The sequence below is a fragment of the Apium graveolens genome, chromosome 8, assembly GCF_009905375.1.
Source record: "Apium graveolens cultivar Ventura chromosome 8, ASM990537v1, whole genome shotgun sequence".
NCBI lineage: Eukaryota > Viridiplantae > Streptophyta > Magnoliopsida > Apiales > Apiaceae > Apium > Apium graveolens.
In genome coordinates this window covers 20,591,485-20,608,760 of record NC_133654.1, presented here as the reverse complement: position 1 = coordinate 20,608,760, position 17,276 = coordinate 20,591,485, and positions in this window count along the sequence as shown.

Here is a 17,276-nt window from a genome sequence, read left to right as displayed (position 1 = left end):
CCAAATTATATAACTTAGCATCCGGAAATAAATTAAGCCAGGCATCTGTGGCTAGCGCTCGATCCAACCGAATCTCTATCCAGGAATCCGTATTTCTACCTCTTTCCCACGTGAACTCATGCCCATATAACTCTAAGTCTTTTAGCCCAGCATCCAACAATGTTTCATTAAAACCCTCTAACAACCATTGAGGGTAAGGCACTCCACCTCTCTTATCCGATTGTGACATGATGTTGTTCATGTCCCCAATGATACACCATGGTAAGTTAGAGTCACGAGACAAATTTTTTAGAAGCTCTCAAGTCCTTCTTCTCTTGCTTCTGACAGGTTCTCCGTAAAACCCAGTTAATCGCCAAGAGTGTACCCCATCCACTGAAATAGCTATGTCAATATGGTTATCTGACATACTAAGCAAATCCACTTGATCCTGATCTTTCCACAACATGGATAAGCCTCCACTTCTGCCTTTTGCTTCCACCACAATCATACCCTGAAAACCAATACGAGATCTTACCCATTCCATCTTCGCCCTGTTACTCAGCGTCTCATATAAGAACACAAATGCAGGCCTTTGCTGACGTATAACGTCATGAAGGAACTGTAATTTCCAAGGTGGCCCCAAACCTTGGCAGTTCCAACTGATCAGACTCATGAGGAGTGGCTGGCTTGCCTAGCAAGCTCAGCCGGAAAGAGTTGTGTTGAGGCTGAAAAAATCACATTGGAAATAACAGTCTCGCCATGTTTCTGACTTGTCTGATTAGCACTTGAATTTTGGCCCAAATCAATCTCCATGTTACCCAGTTCATTATTTAAACCTCTCCTTCTTTTACGGTCCTCCAGTTGGACATCTTCACTCTCCTCTTCATTTAATTCATACAACGCATTTGACGTGGTAGAAAATCCCTTAAAATTAGCTTCCTTCAAATTTGCTATATTATTGCCCTTATCATGTGATTCTGTTCCAACCTCCGCCCTATAATTACTCACTATCTTTATCTCCTTACCTTTTTTTGAAAAATCTTCCCCCACAAATTTCTCCCCGCCAATCCTGGACTCCCACGTGTCATCGTTCTCTTCCCTCAACCATTTGCTTTGCACTTGCCCTGCCGCCCTACGCGGCGGCGCCCTGAGCCAGCTCCCCCATTCTTTTGTACCATCGACATCTCCATTGCTTATAGAGCTTCTACAGAATCTGTCCGTATGACTAACCATGCCACATGTAAAACAGAATTCCCCCAAGCGCTCATACTTGCAGAGGACTATGACCTCCGTCCCATCCTTCTTGACTATTTTCTTCTTCCTCTTGATCGATTTCCTTACATCAAGTCTGATACGAACCCTCATGCAGTCACGCCATATAGAGGCACTGTTTTTAGCATCATACTCCAAGAAGTCTCCAAAGAAATTTCCAAGCTGTTTCCCCACCGTCTCCAACATATAGCCCACTGGAAGATTATGCAGTTGAATCCAAATATTTAGAAAACACGGCTTAACATCCACCGGATTCTGCCCCGCCTTCACATTTTTCAGAGCGAACATTGCGTTATCGAATGACCATGGACCTTCGTTCAGGACCCATTGCTTATCCTCTTTCCTGTAGAACTGGAATAAGAAAAGACCATGACCAATCTCCTTGATACTTAAACCCATTGCCGGTCGCCAAACATCTGCAATCTTTGATTTCATGGCCCTTATATTGATACTCTTTTCAGTGAGCAAGCGCCCTACCAAACAGAGTTCATACTTGTTAACATCCTCATCAATATCTCCTTCCAACACAAAGATTTCGTTCTCCTCGTCTTCGATTCCTAGACTCGCCATACGCTGATCAATGTCCTCCTCCCCAGCCATGACAGCGAAGAGAAAGCTCCCACAGTATTCTAAGAAGATATGAATACGGAGAGAAACTCAAAACTCTCACATGAAGCGGAGAGAAAACCTTAAATTGCTATTTAAAAATCAGCTACAGAGGGGCGTTACCTTTTTCTTTGAAGTTTTAGAAGAATCAGTCCAATAAAAGAGAATCTGAGTAGTGCTTCAGCATTATCTTTGGTGACAATTCTTTTTTTGGCAGGACTTTAGGTGACAAATTTGTATATATGCAATTAGAAAGAAAGATAGTTGCACAAGACATGCTATCCGTTAGCTAAATTTTAAAATAAGTAATTTATAACTTAAACGGAATAAGTCATTGATAAGTGATAAGTTGATAAATGCTTATAAGTTATATAAGTGTTTGGATAATTTAATTTATAATTCAGATTTTTTTATTTAAATGAACTAAAATAAATAATTTATAAATATAATTATCTTAATTCTTATATTTTAAGTTAGATTAACATTAAAAAAATATATTTTAAAACTAAAATTAATAAAAAAACAAAAAATAAAAAATAAGTTGAGAAGAAGTACGTCGTTACCAACATTCAACTTATCAGCTTATAAGTTGTAAATTGAACTTATAAGTTGAGCCGACAAACACTTGTCAATAAGTTATTGTGGACTTATAAACCAATAAGCTGGCTTTTAAGATTTGCCAAACAGGCCCTAAAGGAAAATATAACTTGCTAAGCTAGATAATAGTTAAAGCGGAACCGAGAAAAAATATTACTTTAGTGAGTTTATTACTTTATCGGGAGTAAAAATACACCGTGTCCATTATATTGGGACCAGAAAAAAATTATTTTAACGAGATTATTACTTTAACGATTATTACTTAATTGAGGTTAAACTGTACTTAAGTTTAACACTTGTACATGTAAGTTATTAACTATTGGTAGCATGTACTCCTTGAATCCCTTTCGATTGTTATTATTTTTGGAAGAGTGTGCGGTACGCATTTTAAGATGAACAAAAAACATAGTTTAATAACTTTTTTTAAAAAAAATAATTCTGAATAAAAGTTTAAAAATCCTATTAATATTCAGAAAAGGAAAATTTTGATTTTTTTTATAAAATTATACTTTCTATCCAAATAATTATCTCAAAATGCATATCAAATACTTTCTTAAAAATAACGATAAAAAATGAAACTGACGGAATATTAAGTAATATTGTCTTTAAATATTTATACAACCTAGCATTTTGGATTAATGACATCTTTATTGTTTACAACAGTGACAATAGCTCACAAGTCCGTTGATTATAATCCCATCCCAGGAAACACACATTCCTTGAATTTCACTAAACCACACCTCTCGCTAGCTTAATAGAACAAGAAAATAATTTAGAGTTCAATGTATCACTTTTCATAACGTATGTTACGTTATGAGAGTATAACTTGATTAGGATCGGTTTTTAAATAATATCAAAAACATAATCATATATTTGTAATTTTTAAAATCAAAAATTTTAACCATAATTCAGATTTTGTTTAGGTTAAGTAATTTTATAATTGAATTCTGGATCATAATAGCATGCAAAAGCGTCAGCCTGTGTGAGAGTAACAGGAAATATGACACACGCCTAATGAGTTACTCCCTCCGTCCCATTATATGTTTCCTATTTTGACTACCGACAATATTCATGGTTAGCGATTATTTATTAATTTACGTCTAATCTATAAGATCAATTTAGTCATGAGTGATCTTGTTAAATTCGTATTTATGAGTACTTTAATACAATGAAGTTTTTATATTTAATACTAATATGAAATTAAAAATATTAACAATCAAAAGTGTGCATTGACAAACGTGTCCAACACAAATAGGAAACGTTCTTAGGGACGGAGGGAGTATTGATTTATACTTGTTGATGTATATTTGTACAAGTATCCGATGCTCATAAAAGCATATAATAAAGTACATGCAATCACAGATCAAACGAAGCCATAACCGAATATTCCGATTTTTTTTAAAACCCACAAATGTACATCACTTTCAAATTTTAAATGAAAGTAAATTTATTCATTGTATCTTATTTTATCTTTGAACAAAATAATTGCTTTTAAAAAAAGTTAAAATAACAAGACTGATATATCAGATATGTAATCTAACTGAGTTAAAATTACTTTTATAAATAAAACAATTTTACATGACAAAAATTCACAATAAATTTTTGATATCGACTTTATTCGAATCGATTTTGTCCGATTTCCCGATTTCAGTTGATTACCGGGTGTACTTGCAGAGGCACTACTCGATCAACATTTAGTGAAATTACATTTATTTGTCTGCACAATTGATTAAGATATTTTGTAATTGAATACCGCATCATTATGATTTCTGACATGGAGAAGGGTCAACCTAAATATGACACGCATAGCTGAGCCTAGTTGAGTTGTTGATGTATACTTGTATAAGTTGTATCAAAATACTCATAAAAACATTAATAAAAACACAAAAATGCTTTTAAATCTTAAATATTCAATGAAAGCATGTTTATTCATTGTATTTTATTTATATTTTATTATTTTTAAACAAAATAATATTTTTTCAAAAAAAATTGAAAATAAAACTAATAATAATTAAGTATAGTATCATCCTGCTGCTACACACATTTGAAAATAAAGCCTGTTGAAACTTGTTACTCTTGTTTATAGGAGTAGAGGTAGCCATATTATATAATTAACCTTCAATCCATACTCATGTTTTACAGCCCATCCCTGCTCCAAAACATAAATTGGTTACATAGACGTATACATGTCTTCCTTCGGACCACGTGTCTTACATATATGGTCTTTAATTCTGCCAATTGCTTTGATGCATGGGCGTCGTATCACGTTCATTTCTCCCAACAATTGTACAGTACCAATTTTCTTCTTCCACCATAGATATTCGGTGATAATTTGGTGCTCTCACAGTTTCTTCTGGCACTTTTATCTCTCTCTAACTGTAAATTTGTAGTACATGTATAGAAAATATTTATATGTATTTATGAGTATAAACAAATACATATATTTATATGCTTGCCCTAGAGTTGTTAATACTACTTTAATAAAGACTTCTCATCATTTGTTATCACAAAACTTGACAATCAAGGACCACATGCATGGTACAGATGTATACGTGTCTGATTGTGATGGACTGATGGGTGTTGCTGGGGCTTCATTTCTTCTCGAAAAAAGGAGATGTTGATGCGCACACACAGAGGGTCTAATCTCATGCCTTACAAAGCTAGCTGTTTCAATTTTCTCCATAAATTTTAAGTCTTCCCTTTCGTTTTCAATTTTATTAATTTGAAGTTTGATGCTCTCTTTATAAACACCCCCTCCTTACACATTACACAACCACCTTCTCCCCTAGATAAAACATATATTACATTGCATATTTTTCACTTGCACACCTCCTTTTAACCACTTCAACCATGGATCCTTTCAATTTTAGTAATTTTGGTTCAACTCTTCCAGTTCATTACTACCATACTCATCACAACCTGCACGACTCTATGGGTTATTCCGATGGAAAGGTTCGATTCAGACATGAGATACCCAAACGTGATTTGTTGGGCCTTGAAGTTTTGCAACCTAACGTAATACCGATGACACCATAAATGAATATGTTTCATCACAATCATATTTTTCTTAATAACTTTCTTACTCCCCCATTCGGTAATGAAGTCGAAGAACCTTTTTCATCTGAGGTTAACATTCGTCACGAGTATATCCACATACATTATCATCATATAAATAACAAAGAACTATATCATGTTAACGTCAAGCTATTTAAGAATCACTTGCCCTCAGACGAGGTTCTAAGTGAAATTGAATTTGATTAATATTATAAAAAAATTCTGAATAAAAGTTTAAACATCTTATTAATATTCATAAAAAGAAAATTTTAATTTTTTTTTTAAAATTATACTTTCTATCCAAATATTAATATCAAAATGCGTATCAAACACTTTCTTAAAAAAATGATAAGAGATAAGTGAAACCTATGGAGTAGTAAGTAGTACTGTCTTTAAATATTTGTACAACGTCACTTTTTGGACTGAAAACATCTTTATTGTCTACAATAGTGACAATAGCTCACAAGTCCGTTGATAATAATCCCATCCCATGAAACACACATTCCTTGAATTTCACTAAACCACTCCTCTCGCTAGCTTAATAGAACAAGAAAATAATTTAGACTTTAATGTATCACTTTTCATAGAAGTATGTTACGTTAGGGGAGAGTATAACTTGATTAGGGTCGGTTTTTAAATAAAATCAAAAACATAATCATATATTTTTAATTTTTAAAATCAAAAATTTTAACCATAATTTAGATTTTGTTTCGGTTAAGTAATTTTATAATTGAATACTAGATCATAATGGCATGCAAAAGCGTCAGCCTGTGTGAGAGTTAGAGCTGAGCAAAAAACCGATTTAAAACCGAAACCGAACCGAAACCGAAGAAAACAGGAGAAAACCAAACCGCAAAAAACGATCTGAAACCGAAAAATAAAAAACCGAACCAATTTTAAATAACTCGGTACTGGTTATACGTTCTAACCGAAACAAACCAGTTACTAATATGAATAATTAAATATTATATTTTACATATATAATACATAAATTATTTATAAAAATCTTAAAAATTATAATAATACTGCTATATTGTAAAATTAGTCTGTAGTTTGTAAAGAATATATACAGAATGGGCCTTGGTTCCTTGTTATACAAATTAGAAATGACTGGACCTGAGCCCAGACCAAATTATCAAATTATCCATTATAAATTAGGTCATTTGTTCATTCACTCCCGTCTTTCAGAGTCTCCGTCTCACAATTCGAATAAGGCTGTAAGCGACCAATAAGCTATGTCCGGAAATAAAATTCCTGAAGAGGGAGCTCATTAGCAAGTGTTGTGTATATGTTGTGTACTTGATGATTTCATGAACAAAACACCTTAGTATATTTTACTTAGTGAAATAATGTAGCACTCGCCGGATAAGGTTTATAGTCCCGACGGATGACTCATTATAGTCCCGACGGATGATGACTTATTATCCGTCGAGTGAGTAGCTTATGTAACAATAAGTCTGTAGCACATTTCTGCATTCACCATTGTATAGATTCTGTAAGTAGTATTCAAGTCATGTTGACTTTAACTAGATATGCAGAATAGGTTGATCAATTGTAGATAAATGATGTCTTGTAATTCTGCATAAATGAAATGAAGTCAAGTGCCAGTTTGCTACCCGACGGATAACCTACAATGAAGTCGACAGATGATCAAATAGACAACCCAACGAATGATCAATAACTCGACGGATGATCATGAACCCGACGGATAAAGAATTCAAATATCTGTTGACAGTGACAACACAGTCACATGCGTCGAGTGGATGCAAATGGGATGTGGTAGCCTATTCAACTGGGTTTTCGAGAACAAAGAAGCATTGCCATTTCCATGCTATTATGAAGATATTCAAAGATGCTGGAATAGAGTAATGAAGTAGCACTGTAATAGACTAGATAGTTTTTGTTTTATTATCTTGTCTTATTACTTTGTAATCTTGGTGATATATAAACCAAGTAGTAGCAACTAAGACACTATCGATCTAAGCAAGAAAGTAGAGAAACATTTGTAAGCAGGATTCTTAGCATTTCTCCGTAGTCTTAGAAATTCAATTGTTGTAAGCAGCTGTGAGCATTTCTGCACACAGAGTTCTCTCGATATATAATATATATCTCTGGTGGAATCATTCAAATCCACCAGAAAGTTTTTAAAGACTCCTGTTTTTAATTACTTGTGTTTTGATTCACTTAAGTTTTTATTCCGCATTGTGCTAATCAATACACTTATATTTATATTTGAGTTAGAACATTTTATCTCAAGAAAATGTTTCAAGAATTCCATTCAACCCCCCTTCTGTAATTCTTGTCATATTGTTAAGGAACTAACAATTGGTATCAGAGCAAGCTCTTAACTTACAAAGAGTTTAAAGATCAAAACAATAAAGCAAGAAGAATAAGAAGGATGTTGGAGTCAAGATCCCTTTTCTGGATAAAGATAATTACCATCATTGAAAGGTAAAGATGCATGTTCATTTGCTTTCTCAAGATGAGGCCTATGTTGACTGCATAGAAAGAGGCCCTCATGTTCCAATGAGAGCAGCAACAGGAAACGAGCCACCAGTCCCCAAGCCAAGGCATGAATGGTCTGATCCTGACATTGAACAAGTCAGGAAGGATAAAAAGACCATGAACATCCTGTTTAATGGAGTTGATGGAGATATGTTTGACAACATTATCAACTACAAAACTGCCAAGGATGTTTGGGATACAATACAGATAATCTGTGATGGCACTGAGCAAGTTAGAGAAAATAAGATGCAACTCTTGATTCAGCAATATGAGCATTTTCACAATGAAGAAAGTGAGTCTCTCACTGACATTTTTAGTAGGTTTCAAAAACTACTAAATGCTCTAAAGTTGCATGGAAGGGTCTATCAGACAAAAGACTCCAATCTGAAATTCCTTAGATCTCTTCCAAAGGAATGGAAACCAATGACAGTCTCATTAAGAAACTCACAGGATTATAAGAAGTTTACTGTGGAGAGACTGTATGGCATCCTGAAAACCTATGAGCTTGAAATAGAGCAGGATGAAAGGATGGAGAGAGGAAAGAAGAAATGAGGATCCATTGCACTAGTTGCTGAGTTGGAAAAGGAGAAGGAAGTGAAGATGGAAGCTGTTGAATCAACTTCAAGGGTCTGTGAGAACAAGGGCAAGGGGCTTGCAGTAGAAAGTGAAGATTCTTTGAGCCAAGATGACATGGAAGACATTGATGAACACCTAGCATTTCTTTTCAGGAGATTTGCCAAGCTCAAGTTCAAGAAGAACTTTGGAGCAGCCAAGCCAAATAGAAACATGGTGGATAAATCAAAATTCAATTATTTCAAATATGTCTTGGCAGGGCACTTTGCCAGTGAGTGTAGGAAGTCAGATTCCAGTAAGAAAAAGTGTGAGCTAGTGGATTATAAGCAAAAATACTTTGAGCTGCTCAAACAAAAGGAAAGGGCTTTCATAACACAAGAAAATGACTGGGCAGCAGATGGCCTGGATGAAGATGAAGATGTCAGCTATGTCAATCTAGCCCTAATGGCCAAGTCTAATGAGACAGAAACAAGCTCTTCAAGTAATCAGGTAATTACTACAAACCTTGCACATTTATCTAAAGCTGAGTATAATGATGCCATAAATGACATGTCTACAGAGTTATATCATTTGCGTGTTACACTTAAGTCTCTTACTAAAGAAAATGCTAAAATCAAAGAAAACAATTTGTTTTTGAGTGAGAGAATAATGTGATTTTGAAAAATTAAGAATTGAGTGTAAAATTGCCAAGGAGGAATTAACTGAGTCCTTGAAGAAAGAGGAAATTTTGAAGAAGCAGCTCGAGCGTGAACAAGAGGTGATTAAAGCATGGAAAACATCCAGGGATGTCCATGCTCAAATCACCAAAGTTCAAGGAATTGAGTCTTTCTGTGATGCAGCCTGAAAAAAGAACAAAGAGAAACTAGAACCAAATTTGGTAGATGGAGTGCTTACAGATGTAGACTCGACGGATGATGAGGATCATCCGTCGGATAACAAAAAGTGTTATCTGTCAAATGATGAAAATCCTCATCCGTCGGCTGTAAGCAAGCCTATCAGTAAAGCCAAACTTGTTAAGCTGAATGAGAAGTATGGGTCTGTTTCCAAGAACTTGGTTTCAGAAAAATCGAGTCAGGTTAAGAAAGGGAAAAAGGCTAATGTTGGTCACATGACTGTCAAACAGTTAAGTGACAGACTTGAAAAGATTGAGGTAAAAACAGAGACTAAAAAGAAAAGCAATAGCAATGGTAAAGTAGGGATTAACAAACACAATAACTACACACCTAATAAATATGCTCCTAGAAAAATCTGTGTCAAGTGTGGTAGTGTAAATCATTTGTCTGTTAATTGCAAATCTGCCATGCCTACTTCCATGTCTGTGCAACCTCAATTTGCCATGCCTCCCATGCCTATTAATGCTATGTCTACACAGAACATGAATGCACAGTTTGCTAATATGCCATTTGCACCTAATCCTTCTTATGCTGCATATAGTATGCCACAAATGCCATTTAGCTTGCCTTACTGGAATAACATGCTTACACATAGCATGCCATTTCCTGTTAGTCATAATATGCATGATAATTCTGTTGCAATGAATTGTTTCAAAGGCCCAACTCAAATGACTAAGGATGAATCTGAGATTCCTAAGTCAAATGAGATAAAGCCTAAGAAGCAGAAAAAGAAAGCTAATAAGGCAGGACCTAAGGAAACTTGGTACTAAAATTAACTTGATTTGATTTTGATGTATGCAGGGAAACAGAAAGAATTTTTGGTACTTGGATAGTGGTTGTTCAAGATATATGGCTGGTGATTCTACCCTGCTCACAGAGTTTAAGGAGAGAGCTGGCCCAAGTATTACTTTTGGAGATGACAACAAGGGTTATACTGTGGGATATGGCTTGATTTCAAAGGACAATGTCATCATTGAGGAGGTTGCCTTAGTGGATGGTCTCAAACACAACTTGTTGAGTATCAGCCAGCTTTGTGATAAAGGCAACTCAGTAACCTTCAACTCAGAAGCCTGTGTTGTGACTAATAAAAGAAGCAACAAAGTGGTTCTCACTGGTGTGAGAAAAGGAAATGTGTACCTAACTGATTTCAACTCATCTAATGTAGAATCTGTAACTTGTCTTCTCAGTAAAGCAAGTCAGGATAAAAGTTGGCTATGGCACAAGAAGCTGTCCCATTTAAACTTCAAGACCATGAATGAGCTAGTAAAGAAAGAACTGGTTAGAGGCATTCCTCTAGTGGAGTTTTCTAAGGATGAACTGTGTGATGCCTGCCAAAAAGGGAAGCAGATTAAAACATCATTCAGGAAGAAACTTGATTCAACAATTGAAGAGCATTTGCAACTGCTTCACATGGATTTGTTTGGACCAGTCAATGTATTATCCATCTCAAGGAAAAGATTTTGCCTAGTAATTGTAGATGATTTCTCAAAGTTCTCTTGGACATATTTCCTAAAGTCTAAAGATGAGGCTAGTGAAATCATCATCAATCACATAAGGCAAGTCAATAATCATCCTGATTTCAAGGTTAGGAGAATCAGGAGTGACAATGGAACTGAGTTCAAGAATTCTGTCATGAGAACATTTTGTGAGGAAAATGGGATTCTGCATAAGTTTTCAGCAGCAAAGACTCCATAACCATAATGGAGTAGTGGAAAGGAAGAACATATCACTTATTGAAGCTGCAAGGACAATGCTTGAAGAATCAAAACTACCAACATATTTCTGGGCTGAAGCTGTAAATACTGCATGCTACACTCAGAATATTTCTCTAGTTAATCAAGTAAGATGCATGACTCCCTATCAATTGTTCAAGAACAAGAAGCCAACTCTAATTTTTCTTCATGTCTTTGGCTGCAAGTGCTATATTCTGAGAAATCAAACTGATCAAAATGGAAAGTTTGATGCTAAAGCAGATGAAGGAATTTTTGTTGGATATGCTGTTGGTAAAGCATATAGAGTCTACAATCTAAAAACCAACATTGTTGTGGAATCAATACACGTTGTGTTTGATGATAAAAAGATTGAAGGATTGAAAGATGGAGATTACCATGAGAGCCTCAAATTCGACAATGTGGAGATGGTTAGTGATGACAGTGATGATGAGAGTGATCAAGAAACAGTATCTAAGGATAATGCAGATAAATCTACTACCAATGAAGCACAAAACTCAACATCTGTCGAGTTGCATAATACTTCATCCGTCAGAAGGAAATCTGCGTTATTCGTCGAGAGACAACCAGCTTCATCAGTCGGTACTCAAAATTCACCATCTGTCGAGTTATCAAAAGGAGCAGGAAGACAAGATAAATCACCTATAGAAAGTTCCCCTTTCTGAAATCAAAGATCCACAAACTCAGGGGGAGTTTCTAACAATTAAAACTCAATCACACATCAAGACAACAATGAGGCTTCTTCATCTAGAGCTAATCTACCTCAACAAAGGAAATGGACAAGAAATCACCCCTTTGAGCTTATCATTGGTGATGTTTCTTCTAGAGTTCAAACAAGAAGAGCAACTCAGGAAGAATGTCTATACAACATCTTTCTTTCTAAGGAAGAACCAAAGAAGGTAGAAGAAGCTTTGTTGGATCCTGATTGGATTTTAGCTATGCAAGATGAGCTAAACCAATTTGAAAGGAATAATGTATGGAAGCTGGTGCCCAAGCCTAAAGGAAAGAATCCAATTGATACCAAATGGGTATTCAGAAACAAGATGGATGAAAATGGCATAGTAGTCAGGAACAAAGCTAGATTGGTTGCTAAGGGCTATTGTCAGCAAGAAGGAATAGATTTTGATGAAACATTTGCTCCTGTTGCAAGACTTGAAGCCATCAGAATCTTCTTAGCCTATGCAGCCCATGCCAATTTCAAGATCTATCAAATGGATGTCAACAGTGCCTTTCTGAATGGAGATTTGGAGGAAGAAGTCTATGTCAGTCAACCTCCTGGCTTTGAAGATCCCGATTTTTCAGGACATGTCTATTATCTTTTGAAAGCACTTTATGGACTGAAGCAAGCACCTAGAGCCTGGTATGACACTTTATCAAAGTTCCTTTTGGAAAATCACTTCACAAGAGGTACTGTAGATAAAACTTTATTTTTCAGAAATGTTAATGGCTCTAGTATACTTGTTCAAATTTATGTAGATGATATTATTTTTGGCTCTATAGATGAGAAACTTTGCAAAAAGTATATTATTTTTGGCTCTACAGATGAGAAACTTTGCAAAAAGTTTTCCAAATTGATGCAAAGTAAGTATAAAACGAGTATGATGGGAGAACTAACTTACTTTCTTATCTTACAAGTTAAGCAAGTTAGTGAAGGAATATTCATTAGTCAAACTAAATATATTTTTGATCTCTTAAAGAAGTTTGATCTAATAGATTGCACATCTGCAAAAACTCCCATGGCCACTGCAACTAAGCTTGAATTAAACACTACTGAAAAGTCTGTGGATATTTCAAGTTATAGGGGCATGGTTGGATCACTTCTGTACTTAACAGCTAGTAGGCTAGACATAATGTTTACTACATGTTTATGTGCTAGATTTCAGGCTGATCCTAGAGAATCTCACTTAATATCTATTAAGAGAATTTTCAGATATCTCAAGGGTACACCAAATCTTGGCATTTGGTACCCTAGAGATTCTGGTTTTGATCTAACTGGTTATTCAGATGCAAATTATGCAGGTTGTAGAATTGATAGAAAAAGTACAATAGGAACCTGTCAATTTCTAGAAAACAAGCTTGTGTCCTGGTTCAGTAAAAAGCAAAATTCAGTTTCTACTTCTACAGCTGAAGCTGAATATATTGCTGCTGGTAGTTTCTGTGCACAGATCTTATGGATGAAAAATCAATTGCTAGACTATGGTTTGCAAGCTGAAAGAATACCTATTTTCTGTGATAACACAAGTGCAATTGCCATCACTGAAAATCCAGTGCAACATTCAAGGACAAAGCATATAGATATCAAATACCATTTCATAAGGGAACATGTAATGAATGGTACTATGGAACTACATTTTGTTCCAAGTGAGAAGCAGCTTGTAGATATCTTTACCAAGCCACTGGATGAATCCACCTTTTCAAGGTTGGTAAGTGAGTTAGATATGCTTAATTACTCTTAAATCTATCTGAGTTAATTTGCAAGTTGAAATGAAGCCAGAAACTTAATTGATTTTTCAGTCTTGGATGAAATTTTGGCTAAGTCAAAATTTACATCTCGACGGATGATCGTTATCCATCGAGTTTGATCATCCATCGATATATTATTTGCTAACAAAAATCAATTATGTTTCTGGATTATTTTATGTCTCGACGGATAACAGTTTATCCTCATCCATCGAATTGTCTTAATCTCAGCCGTTAATTCCCTGTACATTATCCATCGAGTATACTTACAGTTTGTAAGCATAACACGACGGATAATGGGTAGAATTTTTACAGTTTATTTTTAAACGGCTATTTTAGGCAATTTCTATTGGTTACTTTATTTTACTTTATTATTTTTATCAGTTATTTTTGAGATAGTATAAAAGCTTATTTCATTGCAATTTCTTTTCTTTTATCATTCTCAATTCAACTGCTCTAATTTTATTCTCTCTCAAAGCACTTACTCTCTTTCTCTTCAAGCTTTTATTCTCTAACAATGGCACTTGTTGTAAAGATTATGTCTCAAACTGGGTTCATTTATGAGAAGAACAATTTCACCGCACTAGTGAATAAGGGTATTCAGCAATCTGGAGACTATCACAAGATGATGGACTTTGTGAAAAATTGCAAGCTCAACTATGCCATGCTGGAATCACCCACAATCTTCTGTGAAGTTGTTGAAGAGATGTGGACCACTGATACCTACAACTCTACAGATAAGACCATCACTCTAACCATTAAAGGTAAAGAATTCTGTATCAATAGTGATGTGATAAAAGCATGTTTCAAAATTCCTGATAACAATGTGACTTCACCACACACTGACACTGATATAATCAATATGCTTAATTCCATGCACTATGCACTCCCTACTTCTAAACTGAGTGATATTAGGAGAATGGGTCTTAGGAAAGAGTGGAGTTACTTGTGTGATGTAGTTACAAAGGTTTTCTCAGGAAAGGTCAGTAATTTTGATTCAGTGAATATTTCCATGCTTAACATGCTCTACATGCTAGTTACAGATAAATTCTACAATTTCAGTGACCTTGTCTTGTTTGAGTTAGGTTTTAAATTAGGAGAGTTAAATAAAAGAGGTAAGAATGTGTATTATGCTAGATTTCTTATGTTATTAGCTAACCACCTCTGTGAAGAGATTGTGCTTGAGAACCCTAACAACAAACTAGATTGTTGGGTTCAAGAGAGAAGGCTCATTGCAGATTTAAACAGGGCCAATCATCACAAGGATGTGCCAATGTTCTATTTTCCTGTAATGCAAGCACCTCAGGTAAGTGAGGTAAGTTCACCTATCCCTACAACTATTCCAACCTCCACAATTTCTTTGAGTTCAAGTGTGGCTATGGAAACTGTGACAATGACCAAACAGTTGCCTACCAAAGCTGCCAAACCTATAATCATTTCAAAATCTAAATCAAAGAAAGCCCCCTCTGGTATCTCCCAAAAGATGCCAGTTGAAAAATCCACTAAAGCCAAAGAGGGGAGTGTGAAGGAGGGTAAGTTAGGTGAGGGAAGGGGTGAACATAAAAGAAACCCCAAGAATAAGGTTGGAGAGTTGAGTGAATCCCAGCCTAGCCACACTACAGTTTCCCAGCAAACTGCAGTGCTTAAAAAGGACAAAAATTCATTTCTAGCTGCATCCTCCCAAAAGGATGTAGCTATTGAACAAAGCTCTCAATCAAGAGCACAGGCCAAGAGAGTTAGGGAGACAAGCTTACCCCATACTTATGCCAGAAAGAAGAAATCTAAAACCTTTAGGGATGCACAGGGTACACACACTGTGCAAACTGGTGCTAAAGACACAGTCACTGCACCTTCACAAATTCAGTTTGATGTAGCTCCAATAAATGTGGAGTCACAGCTAAAATATCTAGTTATAGAAGCACCTCAAACACCAAACTCACCAACAAACTCTCTGGATGTGGATATGATAAACACATCAATTCCTGATTATCCTTATTTAACTCTGTCGGGGAAGCCAAAATCTAGTGCAAGTGAGCATCATCTTTTTAGATGATTTGTTGGCTCACTTGCCAATTCTTTCAGGAACTGTTGTGTCATCTGTGCCTAAAATATCTTCAATCAGCACGGAGTCAACAATAGTTTCTATTCCCAGCTCATTCATTTCTACTCTCTCGATGGATATTGCTCATCCGTCGAGTAGTGATTGTAGCTCGACGGATAAGCCTAACAGCAGTTATCCGTCGGATAGCAAAACCACTCACTCGATGGATATCACTCATCCGTCGAGTATCTCTGCACAATTTCAAACTTTAATTATTTCAAGTGCAGAAGATTTGGTGGTTGTACAGTCACTCTTAGGATTGAGAGAGAAGAGTGTTTTGAGTGAGAGTCTGGGTTGCTCCCAGGAAAAAGGAGAGGAAATGAGTGAAAATCTGCAATCCATTTCTTCAGGATTGGAAAAAGGGAGTGAGAGGAGTCCCACCTTAGTAGGTGAAGGTGAGGGTGTGAGGGTGGGGAGCCAGGGTGAGACCCTGATGCAACAAAAGAGAGAAAATGAGAGAAATGCAGGTACTGAAGCAATACGGATGAATGTCATTGCTAGTGAGTCAATGAATGTCCAGGATGCAGACAGGGAAGGACTATCTCATCATCCTAAAACTGTTATAGATTCCACTTCCCTTGATGCTGAGGCATTTACTCACCCTGTTCCAGCTTATCAACTTCTAGCTGAACAGGGCAATGACAATGCAGAAAGGATGCTGAATTTGGTGCATACCACATAGTCCCTAATGAGAGCTAAGGATGCCATCATAGCTTTTCCTTCTACAGCTGGTGATGTAGACTATGAAACTGGTGGTTCAGCTGATTTCTTTGGAGATGGGAGTGGGGATAGTGAAGATGAAGCAATGGACATAGGGGGAGAAGTAGGCTCAAGTTCAAGGTCAGGTATGCCATCATGGGCATTCTCAAAGAACTGTGATGAGCATCACTTCAAGACAACCCTGATCCAATTAATCAATCAGACCAATACTGCTCTTCAAACCACTACCAATGCCAGCACCAAGAAGCTCCTTCAGGCACATCTAGCCTCCCTGCAACTTCAACAAATCCAAGGCTTCCAGCATGCTAGGGATGTGAACACCATGAAGGGTGATATTGAGGAGATGAAAAAGGCTATTTCAGACAGGATAGACTCTAAACTTCCAGAAGCTACAATGCGTGACATCAAGAGGCAATTAAGGGAAAATTCTGATCTGTCAACCAAGATAGATGCCTTGGACACAAGAATGTCAGCCATGGAAGCATCTTTAACTACCATTCATCTCCATCAAGCTCAACAGACTGATCTACTTCAAAAACTGGTGGCTGCTCAAACCCCCTCCTCTACTCAACTTGATGATAACAAAAAGGGGGAGAAAGGATCAAGTGAGGGGGAGAAAGGATCAAGTGAGGTGGAGAGGCTTCAGATTCAAATCAGTAAAGTAATTGTACCTTCAATTACTATCTCCAAGCCATCAGTTACAGATAGTATAAATCTGATCAATACAGCAGCAGCCAACTCAAGAGCAGCTGATAAGGAAAAGTTGAGTTTAGTCAACTGGGAGAA